Genomic DNA, 17,205 nt, shown 5'->3' with positions numbered 1-17,205 from the left:
ACCGGAAGAAAGGAATAGTTTGATTATTGTTTTAATAGCATGAAAAAACTCTAGAAGCATACATATTAAAGAAATAAAAGATTAATAAGGGCAGTAATTTAATATCTTCTGAATTTTCACTTCTAGGACAGATATAAGAATTATAGTTTTAATTCCTATTTTATAACTATTTAGAAGGTACTTTTGTGTTTTCTTAAAACAAGTATAAAATTAAGGGTATTAATGACTATGTTATTTAGATGCATCAACTTATGGTTCTCTCACACAATTATAATTTATAAGCTGAGTGTGTAGACTTTTTATATTCATTCCATCAACATTTGTCAAGCACCTGTTACATGTATAGTCATAAACTTTTTTATTGCCTGTATCAAGTATTGTGTTAATTGGTGAATAACATATATGAGTTTGTGATCCCTAAATTTTTCTCAACAAGTCACTGAAAACCAAATTTCACTGGTAGAGGCTTAAGACATTTTATCATTACAGATGCAGTCAGTTCTCTATTAACTTTTTTTTTTTTTACTTTTTATTTATTTTTGGTTGAGCTGGGTCTTCGTTGCTGCGTGGGCTTTCTTCTAGTTATGGTGAGTGGGGGCTCTTCTTCATTGCAGTGCACGGCCTTCTCATTGCAGTGGCTTCTCTTGTTGTGGAGCACGGGCTCTCTAGGCACATGGGCTTCAGTAGTTATGGCTCGTGGGCTCTAGAGCGCAGGCTCAGTAGTTGTGGCGCATGGGCCTAGTTGCTCTGCGACATGTGCGATCTTCCCGGACCAGGGATCAAACCCGTGTCCCCTGCATTGGCAGGCGGATTCTTAACTACTGAGCCACCAGGGAAGTCCCATCTATTTTTTTTTTTTTATAAGCAGGTTCTTATTAGTAATCTATTTTATACATATTGGTGTATGTAAGTCAGTCCCAATCTCCCAATTCATCTCACCACCACCCACCCCCAGCCCCTGCCCCCCGCTTCCCCCTTGTTTGTTCTCTACAGGGTCCCATCTATTAACTCTTTATTAAGGTAGCAACTTGTATGGGAGTCTCAGAACACTGACAGTGTCAGTTGGTGGATTCAGTATGAACTTAAATAGCAAAAATTACATCTACCACATTTGCTCTTCTGTACATATCACCCAATATGTAAAAATTTAATGGTTTAAGAAATAGCCTGCTATTTGTTGCTTAGCTGAGTTTTTATTAGACAGTGAGTGGGGTGTTTATATTTGAATAGGCTAGGCAGTGATATTTCTAACTAACTAGCCCTTTTCCTTATTTTTTTATTCTCACTTGCTTGGCCTAGAGATTACAGGGTTCTTTTTTATTTTTCAGTACATTGAGAATGGATCATTTTATAAAAATGAAGGATTTGGACTAAATATTTACTGTGTAAGGTATCTTATTTATGTATTCTGGTTTTTAAAAAGCACCCCAAAACTTGGCAGCTTAGGGGCTTCCCTGGTGGCACAATGGTTAAGAGTCTGCCTGCCAATACAGGGAACACAGGTTCGAGCCCTGGTCTGGGAGGATCCCACATGCTGCTGTGCAGCTGAGCCCGTGCGCCACAGCTAGCTGAGCCCACGTGGCATAACTACTGAAACCCATGCGCCTAGAGCCCATGCTCTGCAGCAAGAGAAGCCGCCGCCACGAGAAGCCCGTGCACCTCAACTAGAGAAAGCCCATGCGTAGCAACAAAGACCCAACACAGCCAAAAATAAATAAAATTAAAAAAAAAAAAAACTTAGCTTAAAACAACAATCACGTTATTATATAATCATATTGTGGGTCAGAAATTTGGGCAGAGCTTAACTAGGCAGTTCTACATTAAGGTCACTCGGTGATATTTGACTAGAAGGTCAGACAGTTTCATGTCTGGTTCACGTCTGAATGGCTGGCAGACTGGGCTTAGATGAAACTGTCAAACTGAGTACATATATGTGGCCTCTCTGGCATGGTGTCTCAGACTAGTTAGACTTCTTAAATGGCAGCTCAGTACTCCTGAAGAAAGAAACCAGAGTCTTAGAATATGCAAGGCTTATTAATATCTAGTCTTGAAAGTTATGCAACTTCTGTTAGTCAAAAAGTAAGTCACAGGGCCATCCCAGATTCCAAGAGGACTATGGAAGGGCATGAATACTGGAAGGCATGGTTTATTGGGGCTGTCACCTTTGGAGACTAGCTATCCTACAGGATCTAAGGATCTATAACTCTGCATAGTATATATAGAAAACTTACTTTTTTTTTTGAGAGGATGGTGTTCAAATCCCATAGCCCAACTACCTTAATATTTTTATTTCCCTATAAAATCTTCCAGAGTACTCTGCAGTTTATATTTTCCCCTAGAAATGTATGTACCTCAGATATAATTTTTTTCTGTTTTATTATGAAAACTGTTTAATGTACAAAAAGATGAAGTAATTTACAGTGAACATCCATATAACTACCATTTAGATTCTGTAATTAACATTTTGCTATACTTGGTTTATCACGTGTCTATCATCAGCCTGTCTTATTTTCTGATGACTTCAAGAGATGCAGGTACTCAGATGTAGATATAAGGTACTTTTTCCTTCTGATCCTTTTACCTTGGAGGATAGTCAGAATATATAAAGAATCTCTAGTGCTATATCTTCTCTCTTTGAGAACTTACCTGTTAGGAACTTTTCAGCCTGCCTTATTCATTGCTTATCCAGCCTAACTTTGGTTTAGTTTTTGACAGCTCTTAAGCCTGAGAGTCTCACTAAGATCTTTGAGGGAAAAGAAGAAATCATTTTTTAAGTTATAAAAACAATTACCCACAATCCCAGCATAAGCACTACTCTCATTAAGTGTTCCTGTTCTTTTTCCATTTCTAATATTTTTATAGTTATTTCTGGTGTGTTGCACAGTAGACCCTTGAACAACGTGGGGATTAGGGATGCCAACCCTCCATGGAGTCGAAAATCTGTTGATAACTTTACAGTCGGTCCTCTGTATCTTTGGTTCCTCTGTATCTGGGTTCCTCATACACAGATTACACCAACATTGCACTGTGTATTACTGTAGTAGGTATCTGTTGAAAAAAATCCGGGTGTAAGTGGACCCATGCTGTTCAAGGGTGAACAATATGTAGTTTTTAAATCTTTTTTTAAAAATATGGGAAGTTTTTAGATTATTGTATTATAGCCTGATAATTAATGAGTATTTGATATTTCATTGGCTTGATCATTGTTATTAACCGTGCCACTTTTAGACAATCAAGTTGCTTTCCAATTGAGAAAAGCTATTGAACCCAATGAACTGTTACTACTTATTGTGTGAAATCGGTTATATACAAAGTTTATCCCACCCCGCTGACTTGCACAACCTTAAGGGTTGAAAATGATGAAATGGCAGAGAAACAGAAGTTAGAAGGAACAAAGATGAACTTCAGTTCTGATTGACTTTGTAACTGCATCAGGAGGAAATAAGGAAGTTAGAAAAAAAATTATACTTTCAACTTTGATGGAACATTTTTGTCAATTAAGAAATTTTCATGTTTACCAGTATTCTCAGTTAGGCTGAGTAAATTTCCTACTTAAAGTCTACCTTCAAGTTTAAGCATATTAGAAATCTTTGGTGTCAGAGTATAAGGACTAGATATGTATATTATATTTTCAGTGAATTTTATTCCTGTTGTGGAACTCCTCTGTGAACCCTGAGAAGCAGTAACCAGTTAACTACCACTTGCTAATGTACACTTTCATAAGTGGTGGTTTCAAAATTTTCTCCCAGCTTGAGCATAATTAGCTAATTAGAGATATTCAAACAAATTGAATTCCTTAATCTTAGGGATAACAGTCTTGTAGAAGATAATTTATGAGTTCTCCTACAATGATATAGGATTATACTTACCCATCAAAGCATTTAAATCTTGTTTTATTAAAAGATTTTTCAGAGAAAATAGTTCTTATTTGTCAAGAGTTATTCTTCCTAGAATTAACCTTTACCGGTAAAAAAAAAAATAATTCTTTTGTATCTAAGTCCTATGTTTTTTTTTTTTAATTTATTTTTAAAAATTATTTGTGTTGGGTGTTTGTTGCTGCGCATGGGCTTTCTCTAGTTGTGGAGAGCGGGGGCTACTCTTCGTTGCAGTGCGCGGGCTTCTCATTGCAGTGGCTTCTCTCGTAGAGCACGGGCTGTAGGCGCGTGGGCTTCTGTAGTTGCGGCACATGGGCTCAGTAGTTGTGGCTCATGGGCTCTAGAGCGCAGGCTCAGTAGTTGTGGTGCATGGGCTTAGTTGCTCCGTGGCATGTGGGATCTTCCCAGAGCAGGGCTCGAACCCGTGACCCCTGCATTGGCAGGCGGATTCTCAACCACTGCGCCACCAGGGAAGCCCCAGTCCTATGTTTTTCATGTTATATACTGAGTATACTTCATCCTGTTTGACCCTCTCTGGAAACAGATGATTACTGTTTTTCATATAGTAACTTTAGATACTTTAAACCTAACATTGTCTTTTAGGTTTCAGTGTGCTTGAATTAAGTTATTTACATAATACAGGCCTAAACAGAGCTTTCTGCCCATGAAAAAGATGCATCTCTTAAAATATGCTTCTGGACTACGTTTGGTCATGTTTGTGTGTGCATATATTCATTGTCTTAATGAGTAGTTATGTAATTTGAACTACACTGCTTGATTGCTGGGGCTTTTAGAACATATGCCCAAGTATCAGATCTATCAACAAATATTATAGCAGATTGCCTCACTAGAGAAAATGGTCTGGATTTGATCTGAATTTTGAATGTGTAGATTTACTTTGGGGAAGACATGGGGAATTTGATCTGGGTTCTGATCATCTCACTTCTGGAAAATTCCTAGAATGTAGGATTGATCCTGGGGTTAATTTATGTGTCTGAGTCAGATCTGGGGTAATCCCGTAAGATTGCACCGTCCTCTACAAAGTGGGCTCTAGGACATCCCATGTGTTCTACACTTGAGAATTACTACTTGGATCTATTGTTTATATGTATCCTCCAGAGCCCATCTGAAGAGAATAGAGGGTAGAGGAAAGAAGAATTAAATTTGTCCCATCATATTTACTTTGATGTCAGCCTTTCATTCTTGGTTCCTACCTGGACCACACAGTAAAATTCCGTACTAGGAATATATGGGTACTCCTTTCAATTTTGAGGGTGCTTTACTTTGACAATAAGAATATTTGGGCTTTGGGGATTTCAGCCAATAGTATGGTAGTGGCTTCTCCTTTGTTTTCTTCAAAATCAGTGAAAACTTTTAGTATAGGTATAATGCAGTTGAGTAGTTCATTATGCATTTTATTAAAATTTAACTGAGACACATTTGCCTTGTTCATCAGACACATTTGCCAGTTCATCATTTAAACAGTTATGACTCTTGGCAATGAGGAACTCACAGTGAATATAGAAACAAGTGAATTCTGAAGCCAGGAATAAGTTTAATTGTAGACCCTGAATTCATTAATTATTGCAGAAAGAGCATCAATTGAAGAAGAGCCCTGTTTCATAAGGAAATATCAGATGTCTTTGAAAAGGACTACCTCATAAATTTCCAAGTTATGCACATCTTTAGATTGCTTTAGTTTTTACATTGATTTTTCATTTTCTTTTCACAAATTAAAAAATGACAGATTGTGTTTAACTTAAGCTTTAAAAAGTTAAGTTTGTTGATACATTTGGTGGTTTGTTTTGGTGCGGGAGCATTTGAAACCATTTTGCAGCCATGAGTAGTAGCTTCTTTGAAATTTCTATGTTAAGAAGGGGCTAGGAGTGTCAATTTGTGAGTGTGTGTGATTTGTTTTTAAGCTACTTTTTAATAATAAGTGCATTATTTTCACTCATACTGTACGTTATAGATCATTCAAAGCAGCGAAGTTCTCCAAAAATGATCTTATTTATATATAATGCATACATAACATCTGTGATTTTAAAAATACCAATTGTCCATATCATATACATACTTTGTCAGTTGAAGAAAGTTACTCTTTGGGTAACTTTGATAGAGAGGCTAGTAATAAAGGTAAAGGGAAGGGGGAGGGTAAAGCCACCCATTAACTCCACCGCTGACAGTAATCTGCCCCTTTATTTAGGTTGCCACTGCCTTATTTAGATGACTGTTACCTCTAACCTGCATGGTTCTAGCAGCCTCTTATCTGTTGCCTAGTCTCATCTCTCTCAAACCTATCCTTTGCCTTTCATCCTCCATTTAGCTGCCAGGGGGATGAGCTACTTAAATTGTGATTTTGATCTGGCCACTCTCCTGCTGTCCTCCAAGACAGTGGTTTTAAGAGTGAGGTGTAAGATGGTTTCTTGGTGGTACAGGAAAAAATATTAGAATTTTTAAATTTACCTTTTAAACCTAAAATAAAGAAATTATGCCTTACCAATATTGAATAGAACAATTAACATGCTTCCTCATTCAGTCTGTCAGATAATCCTCTATCACATAAGCAGGAGTGGAAGTTCCGCACTGCACAGGGATTGACGGTTGGAGCTGTCGTTCATATACTGTCCATGTATTGCAGTATATTGCTATTTACCTGTACTTTATTAAGTGCATTTACTTGTCATATTATCTAAATCTCACAAAATAGATAAGTGATTTTAAAAGATTTCTTCGAAGAAACCATAGGTTTAAGATAATGTAAGTCAAGCACAGGAGAATAATAAGAAAATGGCACAGCTGATCCTTCTAGTCTTAGTTCAAGCTCTTTGTCAGCCACATTACAGTTTTAACACCAGTGATCTAATCAGGTCTGATAAATCTTGCCAAAGTCAGTATTATTGAGAATACTTGTTTGAACCCTAAGTGTATGTATTGTGCCTTAAAATGTTAACTAATGATTGAAAAACCAAAAAGTAGTGTGTCATGTCTTAATATTATTCATTGCTCCAGGTCTGCATAAAATTTAAATATTATATGCATCTTGGGGATTAAGTCCTATTGGGAGAATAAAGCAATGTATTGAAGTGTGTGAAAGTAGTAAAAAAAAAAATTGCAACCACAAGATTAAAATATTTGCTTCATTTGGAAGAAGTAAGTATGCTGTTTTCCAGCAAACACACAGAAACAATCTAATGAAAGTATGAAGCTATTAATACTAGCAAGACATTTAAGATATCATTATTTTATCTTTATTCCATAATTTTCATGTTTTTATTTTTTATATATGTTTTGTAGAGTTCATAACATATTACCACGGTAGTACTTGTATAAAAATATACGTATATTGGGGGTGTGAGCTCAATATTTAAAAACCTTTTTATTGCTGTATAACATATGTAATCATAATCCAGGTCACTAAAGAGAATATATCGAAAACCCTCAAAAGACCCACCCCCCTTCTTATGCTTCTACCAATTACTACCCCCTCTCACATCTCTAATAATAACTTCTGTCTTGATTTCTGACAATATGGTATAGTTTTGCACTTTAATGTAAGTGGAATCATAAAGCATATATATATACTTTTTAATTTAATTTTATTTTTGGCTGCGTTGGGTCTTTGTTGCTCTGCGCAGGCTTTCTCCAGTTGCGGCGAGCGGGGGCTACTCTTTCGTTGTGTGGCACAGGCTTCTCATTGGGGTGGCTTCTCTTGTTGTGGAGCACGGGTCCTAGGCTCACGGGCTTCAGTAGTTGTGGCACATGGACTCCAGTAGTTGTGGCTCACAGGCTCAGTAGCTGTGGCGCACGGGCTTAGTTGCTCCGCCGCATGTGGGATCTTCCCCGACCAGGGCTCGAACCCGTGTCCCCTGCATTGGTAGGCAGATTCTTAGCCACTGCGCCACCAGCAAAGCCCCAAAGCGTATATTCTTTTATGTCTGGCTTCCTTTGCCCAATATTATGTTTGTGAGATTCATTTGTGGTGGTCTATGTAGCTGTAGTTCATTCAGTATCATGGTTATATGGATATGCCACAGTTTGTCGATTCTAATATTGATGGATATTTAGTTTGTTTCCAGTGTCTATTATGAATAATGCTGCTCTGATTCCTGTATATATTTCTTGGTACACATGTGTACACATTGCTGTTGGGTATAATCATAGAACTGGAATTGTTGGGTCGTGGGATATGTTTTTATTCCACTTTAGTTGATCATGCCAAATAGTTTTCCATAGTGGTTATACCAGTACATAGTCCTACCAGCAGTTCCAAGAGTTCCTGTTGTTCCACATCTTCACGAGCACTAGATATTGTTAGCACAGGCTCCGGGCGCGCAGGCCCAGCAGCCATGGTCCACAGGCCCAGCCGCTCCACGGCATGTGGGATCCTCCCAGACCGGGGCACGAACCCACGCACCCTGCATCGGCAGGTGTACTCCCAACCACTGCACCACCAGGGAAGCCCCGGAAAATAACTTTTTTTCTGTCTCTCAGTCAGTTCCTTATTCACAATATCAAATCCTTTGAATACTACATGTTGGTGATTTTTAAAAAATATGCTCTATTGTGGGAAGCCTAGGAAGGTTTTTCTGAAAATGTGAGCATATTTATCCTCTCATAGAACTCTGGTTGAGTAGCCTCATATTTTTCCTCAGATGCTATGTTTCTGTTCTTTGTTGTAGAACTTTATCATTTCTACCAGCTTGAGAACCCTCACTATAAATAAGCAAAGGTTTTATTCTCTGAAGCAAGAAGTACCATGAAATGCCAAATTCTCTAATTTGGGACTAAAAAAAAATTTAAAGTTACCTTCTTTATTTTCTCCTTATTCTTCTCTCTCTGTAGCCATGGAGTAATAGAGTCATAAAATTAATATGCCACCTACTTTGATTATGGAGAAGACATTTCTTAGTCTTATTAATAAAAATTACTTTGTCAATAAAACTGATTACTGTCATTTGAGAAGAGAGATACTTTTAAAATTATTTTATATATTTTTAAATTATAAATTTGCTCATTTTAACAAGTCAGACTTTGCACAAGATAACTCTTGCTAACAGTTTAGTTTGTATTCTTCTGCATCGGGGATTGACGAACTATGGCTCTTGCACCAAATCTGTTATTTTTGTATGTACATCATTGTGAGCCAGGAATATTTTTTGTATTTTTAAATGGTTGAAAAGATCAAAAGAATAATATTTCATGACACATGAAAGTTACATGAAATTCTAATTTCAATGTTCATAAATACAGTTTTATTGGAACATATTTCATTTGTAGAGATACTGTCTATGGCTGCTTTTGTTCTGCGACAGCAGAGTGCAGTGATTGGAATAGAGATCTTTGACCTTCAAAGCCTAAAGTATTTACCTTCTGGTCCTTTACAGAAAAAGTTAGCTGACCCCTGTAATACATAAACAGGTTTTGTCATTTGTTTTTTTCAAAAGCAGGGCATAAAATACAGTGTGTGTGCAATGGATATGCATTATACTTATTGGTAACTAACTTTTTCCGCGTATCCACTGCTGATCGATAGCTGTCCATACTACACTGATATATGGTGCACAGCATTCCATATTTAGATACCATATTTCATTCACCTGATCTCATTTAGGTAGACCTTTAGGTCTGTTTATACATACTATATACATTGTTGCATCAGAGTATGCATGTGTAATTCTGATTATTTAATTTAAGTAGCTATTACTAGATTACTTTTCAAAAAATTCATAGCAGTTCACAAGTGCACCAGTACAACTGCCTGTGTCCTAACACTCTGGCTACTATTTGTTGTCATTTAAAAAAAAAATTGCCCCTAAGATCAGTAAAAATTATTTTAGTTTTCAATCTCCTGCTGACTAAAGAAGCTAAGCCATTTACACTTATAAAGACATGCTTTAAAGGAGCTGAAGTTTCATCATCTCAACATTTCATTTTTCTTTCTGTTTTTGAAGAGATCTTAAATGTCAGCAGCCACAAATTACAATTTTTACTCTAGCCAGTCATCTTTCCTCTCCTTGCTTACAAGAAGTCTGTCCCTATTACAAGAGTACCATTTGAGAGGTTTTGACCTACTTAGCCCAGATCTCTCTCAGTATATGAAAAACATCCTCACTAAAACACATCTAGATACAGTGAGTAATATCTTTGTTTACAGAGGCCATTAAATTTTTGTTAATCTTTGGACAATTTAGTAAATAGAGACAATAGTCTTCTAAGCAATGCTGGCTGTAAGCTACATTATGAAAAAATTGAAGTGCTTACAACTCCAGCTTCTCTTTTTCCCCTCATTTGTACCCTTATTTAGGTGATTCCTGTACCCTTTTTGCATACTCAGTAATGCCTCAGTGTGCTCTTCTGCCAGTCATTTATACTTTTGGGAAAATGTCAACTCTACTTATACCTTCTAAGGGAATTTACAATTTAAATTATGAAGTGAAAGTTTTTGTTGCTTATTGAATGAAGGGTTTGTTGTTGGTTTGGTAATAGCTTTTTTGCACTATAATTCATATACCACACATTTCAACTATACAACACTGTGGTTTTTAGTATATTCCCAGGATTGTACAACCTTCGTTACAATCAATTTTAGACCATTTCCATCACCACAGGAAGAAATTCTTTGTTTTTCAGCCATCACTCCCCATTTCCCCCATCTCCTATAATCTACAGGCAACCACGAGTCTACTTTGTTACACATTTGCCTGTTCTGGACATTTTATATAAATGGAATCATACAATATGTGACTGTCTTCTTTAACTTAGCATGTTTTCAGGATTCATCTGTGTTACAGCATATATCAGTATTTCATTCCTTTTCATGGCTGAAAATAAATAATATTCCATTGTATGGTTATACCACATGAGTGAATATCCATTCATCATTCAGTGGACATTTGGGTTATTTTTACCTTTTGGCTCTTACGAGTAATGCTGCTATGAACATTCATGTGCAAGTTTTCGTGTGGACATATCTTTTTGTTTTTCTTGGGTATATATCTAGGAGGGAATTGCTGGGTCATATGGTAACTCTATGTTTAACTTTCTGAGGAGCTGCCAGACTGTTTTCCAAAGTGGTTGCACCATTTACATTCCGCACAGCAGTGTGCGAGGGTTCAGCTTCTCCACAGCCTCACCAACACTAATTGTCATTTTGACTGCACCCGTCCTGGTGGGTGTGAAGTGATACCACACTGTGATTGTTTTGTGTGTGGTGTAATATTTTTGTGTGGTGTGATTTTTTTTATTATTGTGATAAAATATACATAACATAAAATTTACTATTTTAGCCATTTTTAGGTATATAATTCACAGTGTTGTGTAACCATCACCACTGTCCATTTTCATAACATTTTTTGTCATTCTAAACAGAAACTTCATACTCATTGAATAATATTTCAACACTCCCCTCTTTTCCCAGCCCTGGTAACCTCTGTTCTACTTTCTGTCTCTATGAATTTGCCTCTTGTAGATACCTCACTTAAATGTAATCATACAGTAGGTGTCCTCTTGTGTCCGACTTATTTTATTTAGCATAATAATTACAAGCCATGTTGTAGCTCGTGTCAATTTTATTCCTTTTTAAGGTCAAATAATATTCCATTGTATGTATATACCACATTTTGTTTATTCATCTGTGGGTAGTCATTTGGGTCGTTTCACCTTTTGGCTATTGTGAATAATCTGGTATGAACATTGGTGCACACGTATCTGTTTGAGTCCCTGCTTTCAATTCTTTTGGGTATATATCCCTAGAAGTGGAATTGCTGGATCTATGTTTAACTTTCTGAGGAACTGCTGGGGTGTTTTGAACAGCAGTTACATGATTTTACATTCCCACCAGAAGTGCACAGAGTTTTAATTTCTCCACATTCTTTCATGTACTTATTGGCAATTTATATATCTTCTTTGGAGAAATGTCTATTCAAGGCCATGGCCTATTTTTGAGAGTGGGGTTGCTGGCTTGTAGAGTAAGTGTACCTTCAAATTCAGTAAATCTTGCTCCCAAGTAGTTTATTTTTTTATTTATTTATTTTTTTTTTTGCGGTACGTGGGCCTCTCACTGTTGTGGCCTCTCCCATTGCAGAGCACAGGCTCCGGACGCTCAGGCTCAGCGGCCATGGCTTTCGGGCCCAGCCGCTCCACAGCATGTGGGATCTTCCTGGACCAGGGCACGAACCCGTGTCCCCTTCATCGGCAGGTGGACTCTCAACCACTGCGCCACCAGGGAAGCCCCCAAGTAGTTTATTAATGTACACTTTCCTTCAAAATGTATAAAAGTTCTGATGCCAACATTTGGTGTGGCCAGAATTTACAGTTTTTGTTTATTTAATGGATATGAAATAGTAGCTTGTGATTTTAATTTGTATGTCCCTAATTAGCAGTGAGGTTGATCCATCTTCCCTACAAACAGAAGTTTGCCTATTCATATCTTTGTCACATTTTTTCTCTTAGGTTGTCTTTTCTTATTGATCTATAGGCAATATTTACATATTTCTTATATGCATTATAATGTCTGTTTAAAATTTTTGCCTTTAAATTTTTTACTTTTTGAAGTGGGAAGAACTGAATTTGAATTTGTGTCCTTGGGTTTAATATGGTGCCTGACAAATTAGTCACTCAGTAAAATGTAGAATGAATAAATATTTTGTGGAAATATAAAAATTTGTTTTATTTTATTATTTTAATTATTTTTAATTTATTTATTTTTGGCTGTGTTGGGTCCTTGTTGCTGTGCGCAGGCTTTCTCTAGTTCCGGCGAGCGGGGGCTACTCTTCGTTGTGGTGCGCGGGCTTCTCATTGCGGTGGCTTCTCTTGTTGCGGAGCACGGGCAGGCTTCAGTAGTTGTGGCACAAGGGCTCAGTAGTTGTGGCTCACGGGCTCGAGAGCACAGGCTCAGTAGTTGTGACGCACAGGCTTAGTTGCTCTGCAGCATGTGGGATCTTCCCGGACCAGGGCTCGAACCCGTGTTCCCTGCATTGGCAGGCTGCTTCCCAACCACTGCACCAGCAGGGAAGCCCCTGTTTTATTTTTAAAGAAATAATGCTACCTAAATTAAGTGACAAATGAGTGCTAATGATTTGCACCGCCATGTGTAAACTGTACCTTTATGGTTATCTAATAGTGTATTGGGTCTCCCATTGTTTGAGTGCCCTAGGTACATTTATTTGCAAGTGGATTAGAAGGAGAGTTCTTGTCAGTTTGGGCTTGGTCTGAAAGTCTTTTAAAGAAGAGTTAATCTGTTAGATCTTCCAGATACACTTAAATTCTGAGTAAAGATGCACATACTGCAGATAATTCTCAGGCCTGTGATGGATGGCAGTTGTATAAAAATACAGTTTTGATTGCAGTAGCAGGATCCCACACAATTTCTCTGAGGTTCAGCAAAGGGAATCCCCTCAGAAAGCAGGATTTTCTTGGGCCTTGTACTGTACTTGTTTAATCCTGTCTTTTTCCACTTTTAGTTTTATATACTATGTAAAATGGTGTCCCTTCTCCTTTTCAGTTTTAAAGAATTACATCCTACCTGCTTTCAAAATTGATATGGGCCTGTTAAGGCTATTCCTTTGACTACCTCTCCCCAACAAAGAAAAACCCTAAACGTGCTCATGGTCAAAGAATTCAATTTTGTGTGACAAACTGCAATACATATGCCCTTCAATTACATAGTTTTAGGAATGAAATTGATGAGTTTTGTAGATACAACTGGTGGTTGTTAATTGATATGTTTCCTCTGGGTCTCTTCCTCTCCCTTCCTCCTCCTCCTCCTCTTTTTTAATTTTTATTTTTTTTTAAGTAGGTAAAAGTACCATGTACTCAGAGTTTATCATTTAATATTTGATATTCAGTACTAATAATCATATCATTTGGGTTATGTCTGTAATCTTATTATTTAGAAGTTAACATTTTTGCCTTATGTTTAATAGGCTTACATAGTAAGCTCTCCAGTTGCATTGCTTTTTAAAAAATTCTCATTGGGGGCTTCCCTGTTGGTGCAGTGGTTGGGAGTCCGCCTGCCGATGTAGGGGATGTGGGTTCGAGCCCCGGTCTGGGAAGATCCCACATGCCGCGGAGCGGCTGGGCCCGTGAGCCATGGCCGCTGAGCCTGCGCGTCCGGAGCCTGTGCTCCGCAACGAGAGAGGCCACTACAGTGAGAGGCCCACGTACTGCAAAAAAAAAAAATTCTCATTGGTATTTTTCTTTTAACGGAAAAATAACTTGTTCCAGAGACCAGACCTTCTCCACCATTAAAAATTTTGGCTAACTTCCTTTTTCGGGTCCCACTATTTTCTGTATATATTTATCAGGACAACTGTTGTATTATACTCTATTGTATTTATTTGTTTACAGTTTCTCTCTCCCCCAGTCATCCATGCCTCTTAGGTTTGGAGACCATCTTATTCAAACTCTTAACAATGAATGGCATATAATTACAAATTCACTGAATGTTAAAAGTGATTATCAAATAAATAACACATATTTTTGTGTTGTATTTAATCTTTTCTGCTAATTCCAATTTAGTCTTTTTAACTTCCTGATGATGAAATGGAATTTAGTGAATAAATAATTAGTAAAATAATGTAACATCTCTTTCTGCTGATGTTTGAGAGTGTTTCAGGAAATCTTTGACCTATTTGGGTACCTGACCACACAAATCTTACTAATCATTAAGAATTAAGGCAATCTAGGTGTGGGTTTACCAGGCCTTTATTTTAGAATCTTAATAATTATTTTAGTTCTTACTTTCATTTTTTTAAAATGTGCTTTGGTGATTTATCTATTAAATTTTCTATAATTTTATATGTTAGGTGCTCTTAGCCTCATTTTAAAGATGAAGAAACTGGGGCATGGAGAAGTTTAAAAATTTGCCCAGGGTTATACATTTATTTTTATTATTATTATTATTATTTATTTATTTATTTATTTATTTTGGCTGTGTTGGGTCTTCATTGCTGCACACAGGCTTTCTCTAGTTGTGGCGAACAGGGGCTACTCTTCATTGTGGTGCATGGGCTTCTCATTGCGGTGGCTTCTCGTTGCGGAGCATGGGCTCTAGGCATGCAGGCTTCAGTAGTTGTGGCACGTGGGCTCCGGTAGTTGTGGCTCTCAGGCTCTAGAGCTCAGGCTCAGTAGTTGTGGCGCACAGGCCTAGTTGCTTCGCAGCATGTGGGATCTTCCCGGATCAGGGCTCGAACCCATGTCCCCTGCATTGGCAGGTGGATTCTTAACCACTGTGCCACCTGGGAAGCCCCCAGGTTATACATTTAGTAAATGGCAAGGCCAGTTTTTGAATTCATAGAATCTAAACCCAGCATTATATTCTTAACCAGTGTATGCAAATTAAATAAGTTTTCAGTTACACATGAACTTTGTGTTCCAGGAACAGTTTTTTTTAACAAAAACTAATATGGTAGAATAGTTTTCTTAAAAGCAAGACATGCTATATTTTCTACCAAGGCCAGTGATTTACCAGGAGTGTGTGTGTGTGTCTGTGTGTGTGTGCGTGCGCTCGAGAGAAAATGTGAGTAAATTTAGGACTAAATACCTGGAGAAAGCTATGAGTTTGTGAGAGGAGTTAAGGAGGGGAATAAAGTGGGTTTTTTTAAAGAGAAATATAAGCATTTGAGCTCATTTACTTATGAAAATAAGAAAAAGAAACATCTAGTGGTGAAATAAAGTCTGGGTTGAGGCACAGTAGTGCAAAAATATCCAACCTTTTGATTAGGCTAAATCTCTAAAACTGTGACAGCAGTAACAAAAATGTACTTCATTTTAGGCATGTTGTGGCAGAGAGAGGAGGAGGAGGGGGAGGAAAGGCAGCGAGATAGGTAGGTAGGTAGGTAGGTAGATGGTCTCAAAGTCCAGTTACAAAAGAGGAAAGGGGGATATTCAGAAAAAGAAGCTGAAAAAGGAAGAAGTATTTAAGGTAATGAAGAAAATAGGAGAGAGATACCTATCTTTTCTATCATGTAGTCATTGGCTGAAATTGTTTCTTCTAGATCCTCCTCCCAGTTCAGTGAAACTTCTCATGTGGGGGGTTTTGTTCTTCTAAAGCATCCTCCGTCTTCTGCATGTCACTAAGGTAATAGGGGTTTCTATCTCATCCTTTGTTTTATCCTGTCTTTGCCGCTGGTTCTAAAGTACAGCCACGATAAATCAACCACTATTTGAAGAGTTACTGCTACATGTGGTACTTCCAGGTGTAGAGGAAAACAAAAAAGAAATAGCTTCTTCTCTAGAGGACTTTACAATCTAATTAGGGATTTAAAATGTAACTTTGTTAAAAGATGATTATAATATCCTGCATTGTGATGAGTCAGATGGTATAAACAATTCCACACTTAGCCACTCAGCTTAAGCTTTAACCAGCTCGGCTTAGCAGGTGACCTTGTCTCCTGCTTCACAAGATAAAAAATTTAGGTATAAAAACAAATACGTGGGGCTTCCCTGGTGGCGCAGTGGTTGAGAGTCTGCCTCCCGATGCAGGGAACACGGCTTCGTGCCCCGGTCCGGGAAGATCCCCCATGCTGCGGAGCGCCTAGGCCCGTGAGCCATGGCCGCTGAGCCTGCGCGTCCGGAGCCTGTGCTCCGCAGCGGGAGAGGCCACAACAGTGAGAGGCCCGCGTACCGCAAAAAAAAAAAAAGAACAAATATGTGGGCCTGCTCTCATCTTCTCCCCTTCATTCTTAAATAAAACAGTGTCCTTTTTTTTGTATTTTTTTAAACATCTTTATTAGGGTATAATTGTTTTACAATGGTGTGTTAGTTTCCCCTTTATAACAAAGTGAATCAGTTATACTTATGTCCCCATATCTCTTCCTCCTTGCATCTTCCTCCCTTCCACCTTCCCTATCTCACCCCTCTACGTGGTCACAAAGCACCGAGCTGATCTCCCTGTGCTATGTGGCTGCTTCCCACTAGCTGTTTTACATTTCGTAGTGTGTATTTGTCCATGCCACTCTCTCACTTTGTTCCAGCTTACCCTTGCCCCTCCACGTATCCTCAAGTCCATTCTCTGTGTCTTTATTCCCGTCTTGGCCCTAGGTCCTTCTGAATTTTAAAAAATTTTTATTCCATATATGTGTGTTAGCATACAGTATTTTTCTCTTTCTGACTTACTTCACTCTGTATGACAGACTCTAGGTCCATCCACCTCACTACAAATAACTCAATTTCATTTCTTTTTATGGCTGAGTAATATTCCATTGTATATATGTGCCACATCTTCTTTATCCATTCATCTGTTGATGGACACTTAGGATGCTTCCATGTCCTGGCTATTGTAAATAGAGCTGCAATGAACATTTTGGTACATGACTCTTTTTGAATT

The sequence above is a fragment of the Phocoena phocoena genome, chromosome 14 (genome assembly GCF_963924675.1).
Source record: "Phocoena phocoena chromosome 14, mPhoPho1.1, whole genome shotgun sequence".
Classification (NCBI taxonomy): domain Eukaryota; kingdom Metazoa; phylum Chordata; class Mammalia; order Artiodactyla; family Phocoenidae; genus Phocoena; species Phocoena phocoena.
This window is presented reverse-complemented; position numbering follows the sequence as displayed.